Raw genomic sequence first — 7,267 nt, 5'->3', positions numbered from 1 at the left:
AGAACCCAGGCATTGTCTGAGTTGGTCTGTCTAGGTTAACCCTTCAAATACCACTGTGATCAGTGTGACAATCACTGAGTGCATTCTTAATATTCTGAATACTTTTGTAGATTTAATTTAAATTTTGTCCTGTTAAACATATGATTTGATTTGTTGATTATATTAGAGCGCCTTAAGCATGGCTCAGTGCTTTCACCATCCCACGCACTTATCAGCTCTAGAATCCCGCTCTAAGCTTTATGATCCCTACCCATGAAGGTCCGGGTTAGAATGAGCCTTCAGTAACCCATGCTTGTTGTAAGAGGCGAATAACGGGATCGGGTGGTCAGGCTCGCTGACTTGGTTGACACATATCATCGGTTCCCAATTGTGCAGATCGATGCTCATGCTGTTGATCACTGGATTGTTTGGTCCAGACTCAATTATTTACAGACCACCGCATATAGCTGGAATATTGCTGAGTCCGGCATAAAACTAAACTCACTCACTCACTCTATGATCCCATCCCCTTATCAGCTCCAGCAACCCAAACCCCTTACTCCTGAAATTAACAGAAAGTTCAAGCGTTCCTTTATAGAATTATTCTTACATTTAGCTTCCATATTTAAAATCATATTTAGTCCCAAGTATAGTGAGTTTCTACCCTGCCCAATAAGCATGTTCTGTACAAATACTAATTTGACTTATATGGTCATTTAGGGATTACATGTTATTCTAGAGGAGCCCCTATTTTTCTAACACCTCCATTGGTGGAATGGCATGGTGAGTTGAAGTGACCTTCAAGTTTGGGGTCAGCCATGTTCCAGCTGTAACCAGAGAGGACTGAAGTAATATTGACAGAGTTTCAGCTTCCCCTTGCCATCATGCAGTCCTCATCAGTGGGGCTGGTGACAGACTGACTGCTATCACAACACCCCCCCTGGTCTGACGAGGCAGGGTGGTGAATGGCAGGGTACACTCCAGGAGTAATAGAAGATCCCTAAAGAGATAACTTCATGTACAGGGGAAAGGCAAACAGTTCCCTCTGTACATAAATACAGCTCCATTTATCACCCATGTGGGACAATTTGTGAAAACACTTAGAATATTGGTTGATGGTCTTTAACCACAGATGGTCCAATTAGTGAGTGAGTGAGCTGAGTTTTGCACAGATTGAACAATATTTCTGTTAATCCAGTTTAGGCCAACCTTGGTCCAGGAAATAATGTACATAATTATATATCTACAAAATAGAGAATGAATATGAATATAAAAATAAATAAAAAATATATAAAAAGAATTAAATCCACATGGGTTAATTCAAAGAGCTGAGACAATCTAGACATTAGTAGGATTCACCTTTGCACATATTCTCTTAGGTCTGTGATAAATTGACATTTTGATAGATTGATTCCTTGAAATAAAGTTATCATTTTTATAAACTGAAAAAATATATATTCATTTACAAAACAAATAAATTTATATTTCTATCACATCTTTCATGATCTAGAGGTTAGGTTGCTTTTGAAGGTGCTCTTGAAAACCTAATGTGGATTCCTTCCTAGGTCCTATGCAAAAACGTTTTCACTGTGTTAAATTACTTAGGCATCCCTTATTTTTTTTAGGCATTCCATATTTTTTTAGGCATTCGTCATTTCCAACCACAACCAGCAAGAGAGCAGCCAGACAAGAAAAAAAGTGAAAAAATATATTTTAATAATTATTAACTTACTTTATGAAAATTTAAAATTTAGATCACATGGTAATCGCCAATAACTAAATTATGATGTAGATCTAGCAGTTTTCTTGAAACACAATTATATTTTAATAATTGAAGATGAAGAAAGATGAAGACCTGGGTTTTCCTAGTGTTCAAGGGGTTAGTATTTTATTTATCACTTAGGGACATTAATTTCCACAAAGGCAGAGAAAAATAAGATTATTTATTATTGGATATTTATATAGTGCACATATCCACACACTAGTGCATGCTCAAGGTATTTTTCCCCTCGATCATTGGATGTCAATCTCAACGGCACATCTTCTTATCAATCTCAACTCCCTGGGGATCATACAACTCTTGCTGCCACAAGGCGCACCTAGTTATCGCGGCTTTCCCATGCTTACGAGGCACCCTTTCACAGCTGGGTGGACTGGGACACATAGTCACAGTACTTTGTCCAAGTTTACTGCACGTTGCTGTACCCTCAATTAGGTGTTTGCACATATTCATGTGGCCACCATCTGGTCATATACCAACGGATTCGTGGGTTCTTTTAAGTGCACAGGGTTGTGTACTGTACACTAGGGGTTGTGATAACCCTGAAAGAGTCTGCATACAAAATTGACTCCAAGGTTTTTACACCCTGTTACAGGTGGGCTTGATCCCGGCACCTCAACCCGCTGGATCACTGGCCTGGCGCCTTAGCCAGCTCACCCACCGAGCCCTCAACTGACACAACTTTTTATTATTTCACATCAGAATAAAAATTCAGGAAAGCCTTAGATACAGATGGAACCTGATATTGATCACATGACAAAAACATAGAGGTGGTGGGTGGAGGATAATACACAGATTTAAGTTGAATCCTCTCCATACAAAATATAATAATCACAAGAAGCCAAGGACCAAATAATTCTTGCATATTACTCATGACAGATTAGCTACAGGTTTATGAAAGAGTCACATTGTCCTTAACTTCTTTTGAGTGGTATATAAGCATAATTCTGCAAAGCTACATATTTTGTATGTGGTAATAATGAATATTGCCAGTAATACTTTTGATTATGAAATTGCAAAATGTCTTAACCAAGCATTTATTTTTTTCTAAGCCTCATCAATCTTCATGATGTACACAGGTATCTTGTACTAAAGTTAATGAGCGCTCTGTTTCCTGCATCTCCACTCCATCACTCATCATTGTTGTTATCGCCTGTGTTAATCGTCCTGCTAGATATGAGATGAACCGATTGGGGTCAATTCAGAGGTTTCAAATGAAATATGTCTTAAACCAATCAAACCCTTAGTCTGTCTAAAGCCCTAAATGAAGCAAGTCTACATTTCCTCCTCTGAACCTCTCATCTCACTGGGGCTCCTTTTCAATTTAAAAGAAATTAATTGTTCCTATCAAAATTATATATATTCAGAGTGAGTGAGTGAGTTTAGTTCTCACCCGGATCTTCACGGGTCATATATTCATAGAGTAAGCATTAGTCTATCAAACCCTTTGCATTGACACACATATAGCTTATGGCCTTACTGACTTATATACAGAGAACATGTAGGAGAGAATCCTTCATCAGACAAAGGTTACGGAAGTGTACGGAATAGGTCCCAACAGTACATATATCGCCACTTGAAGGCAGTATCAGGTTATCCTGGGGTTGAGACTGTTGAAGAGAGAACAAGCTTAGGTGGAAAGACACCTGAAATGTTTTCTCACTTTACTCCCGGAAACTGAAGAGTGGAAGACAGGTAAACTATTTATAAGTAACTGCCTACATCATTACTTCAGGTATTTATGACACGAAAGAATCCAAAAAACAGAACACCTGAAAAAACATTATCTTTGAAATAAAATGCACTTTACACTATATTTCTTGAAACTGAGATTACCTACTTTATTTGCAATTATTTCAGCTTTATTGTTACAGGTAATCCTCTGTCACAACAAGCAGCATAAATATGTTTTTTGACGAAAAGTGATTTGAAAAGTAGACGGCATTCTTCACCCATACTCAGGATAGGCAAACATATAACCCATGGTCCCTATACCCTGATACTAGCCAATCGCTAAGTCCAATCCCTATACCTTGACGCTAAGTCCAATCCCTATACCTTGATGCTAACTAATCATGCTAATTCTTTCAACACCAGTCAACCAGAAGTATTTACTGCTCCGACACAGTCCATATAAGGGCCTTAGTCTGTCATACAGACCCTGAAGCAAATATATCAAAGAAAGACCACGCAAGTCTAGAAAATGTGTCAAGTCTAGATTTCCACAGCTTCAGGAAATGGAAATGAAGAAATTCTCAGGGCTCCTTTTCCTTATATTTTTTTTTTTTTTACAATGAGCTTTTTTTGGAAAATATGTTCATTTCAGAGACTAGTTGTTAGTCCAATAGGACCTCTGTGGTGAAGGATGAAGCCAACATTTATCAAAGAAGATATCAGCTTGTAAAACATCATAGCTACTACATACACCATTTGAGGGGGCGGTGGGGAAGCCTAGTGGTTACGGCGTTCGCTCGTCACGCCGAAGACCCCGGGTTCGATTCCCCACATGGGTACAATGTGTGAATCCCATTTCTGGTGTCCCCAGCCGTGATATTGCTGGAATATTGCTAAAAGCAGTGTAAAACTAAACTCACTCACTCACATACACCATTTGAAAAGTCTAATCCTACTGTTAATAAACATGAAAGTATTATTTAAATAATACAGTTTATACAACCTAAGTTGGTTTTCAATAAAAATGTAAACTTATGTATTCATAACATCCAGAATAATTTACCACAACTCATATATTCGTCCTACTGCCACACATAGGTTTACAGGTAGAATAACAACTAGTCTCTGAAATGAACATATTTTACAGAAAATAAGCTCATAGTGAAAAAACAAACAAAATATAATTAAAAGGAGCCCTGAGATTTTCTTAATTTCCTGAATCTGTGGAAATCTAGACTTGCCACATTTTCTAGACTTTTCTTGGATATATTTGCTTCAGGGTCTGTATAACAGACTAGTTTACAGGACGATCTGTGTGTGATAACATTATGAACTTCAGCTTGTCCCAAACACAGAGAAATACACTTCTTCTTATCATTGCCTGCAACTGTTTGGCTGCTGTAAATCTGTCTTCAAGACAGAGAGAATAAATGAAATACAAATCCTACTCAAGTCTAAAATGCTTTGACAAGTCTAGATTGCCTCAGTTCTTGGCCAGAAATTAAGGATTGTTAATGAATTGTGCATGGTAGGTAAATATGATTTTTCCAATTTTCTTATAAAGGATTTCTGGGCCCAAATGTCAGTCTAGAGTGCTATGTTTCATCCTTGAGTAAACAGCTTTCCATCCCTAGGTGACCCAGTAAACCTTCCTATCTTTCCACGAGGAACTCAGATTGTCCATGGAACACAACCTGGAGGAACAACGAGTGTTGCCAGTAGTTCCCTTCAGGGGAGAGATATACTTCTTACACCTGGTCAGGTAAGCTGATGGAGTCCAGCTGGAGGGGCTGGCAGTTGGGGTCATAAATGGGGAAGGTGTTTGGTAGGGGGGTATATCTGGTTGGTTGGGTTTGGTTGATGGTGTAGGTGTTGGGTATGGGGGAGAAAATGGGTAGGGGTTGGGTGGGGGTAGAAAGCGGGTAGGGGTTGGGTGTTAGTGATATGGGTGAGGGCTGGGTCAGGAAGGAGGTTGGTGTCAGACTAGTCATGGAAGTTCTATGGCAATGTGGTAAGGAGTGAGTGAGTGAGTTAGACTAACAACTAGTCTTTGAAATGAACATATTTTACAGAAAAAAAGCTCATGGTAAAAAAAATAAAATTTAATGAAAAGGAGCCCTGAGACTTTCTGAGATTTTCAGACTGAAGCTGGGGAAATGTAGACTTGCCACATTTTCTAGACTTGGGTGGGCTTTCCCGGATATATTTGCTTCAGGGTCTGTATGACAGACTATGAGTGAGTGAGTGAGTGAGATGTTTATTACATTGGCAAAAAGTGCAAGAATTTTACTATCAAGATGAAGATCATAAGTAGGTCAAAAGCTGAGATTAAACCTAATGGTCATAGGATCCTGGCACCATTAGGGACCACAACTCAGTACAGGATTTGGCAGTGACAGAGAGGTGTCAATGAGATCAGCTATTTAGGCTGATCCAGTGATGGAGAAAGCTTGTGTTCTAATGTCACATTTTAACTGCCAACACAAGAGTGCAGGCACCACCCAGAAATATGGTTGCATCAAGCCTGGATAAAAAGCAGGTGGCCTGTTCCAAACCTGATTGCTTCAAGTTCAGTTTTTTTCACAGCTCGCACACATCCATGAAGAACAGTGAGTTGACATAATGTATGAGGAGATAGTAGCGGTGGGTACAGACACTTCACATGTTTACAAGATCTTCCTCTCTCCATCCTGCCATATATACAGAGACGTCTGCTTCCTTCTTTCCTGGTTCCCGCCACCAACCCACACAGCAACATGTCTGCTAGTAGTGCTACACACATGGCCATCACGCCCTGGCCGACCTAGGTATTGTTCACGGGATGTATTGTCGTGTTTACACAGGTAATAGAACACACCTACCCTACCTTCTCCTCCGCGGCAAGAATCGGGGCCTTCACGGCTTTATCAGATGTAATAACACTGCCTTAATGTTGACATTGTTAAGAAAGCATACTGATGGTTAACATACATTCTCAGGTATTCTGAACGTTTTGTCCATATTCATGTTTCATTACCTGAGAGATTTGGCCAGTAATGCCACTATCTCTTGCAAACTAAAATAAAGTACAGGGGCGGTTGGCCTAGTGGTTAAAGCGTTCGCTCATCACTCTGAAGACAAAGATTTGATTCCCCACATGGGTACAATGTGTGAAGCCCATTTCTGGTGTGACCCATTGTGATATTGCTGGAAGTGGAATAGTGCTAAAACCACACTCACTCACTCATGCACTTAATGAGTATATTATCTCTGTGTATTGTGTGTTGTGATGAAGAGGAGCGCCATATCTGCCCGATATCAGTTTCATACAGGATTACAATCCAGTATTGTTCAAGAATGCTATTGTATTGAACCAACCCATGATCAGCTGATATTTTTGCTTTCCTGTAACAGTAATACTATTAAGAAGTTTGGAAAATTTGTATTTGCTTAGAAAAAGCAAATAATGATGTTCCAGTTGTAAAATCAGTCAAATTTTCTGATGTAAACTATGTGTTAAAGTACATAAATTTTGTATCTGCACATGAATGCTCCTGTCGAGGGACGCATCATAATGTTCTGTACATGTATCACGACTCAGCGTTTTTAAATAAACAGCTAATCGTGTTCTGCCATCTTAAAACTGTGACAACTGCAACGCCTATTTCTCAGAACCCCCGGGCTGTGCCCTAGATGTGTGGGCTGTTGTACAAGATGCAACATGAGACGAACAGGCTACATCTTGCCCTTGACAAAACAACGGAACATGTCCTGTGCAGGCAGACATGACATTGATACCATTCCGGAGTGCACCTCCCATCTCCCTGCTCCAAAAGTCTGTGGGACTGCTAGACA

This window comes from Haliotis rubra, unplaced genomic scaffold (assembly GCF_003918875.1).
Source record: "Haliotis rubra isolate DU_JTF1 unplaced genomic scaffold, ASM391887v1 Scf15, whole genome shotgun sequence".
NCBI classification, from domain to species: domain Eukaryota; kingdom Metazoa; phylum Mollusca; class Gastropoda; order Lepetellida; family Haliotidae; genus Haliotis; species Haliotis rubra.
This window is presented reverse-complemented; position numbering follows the sequence as displayed.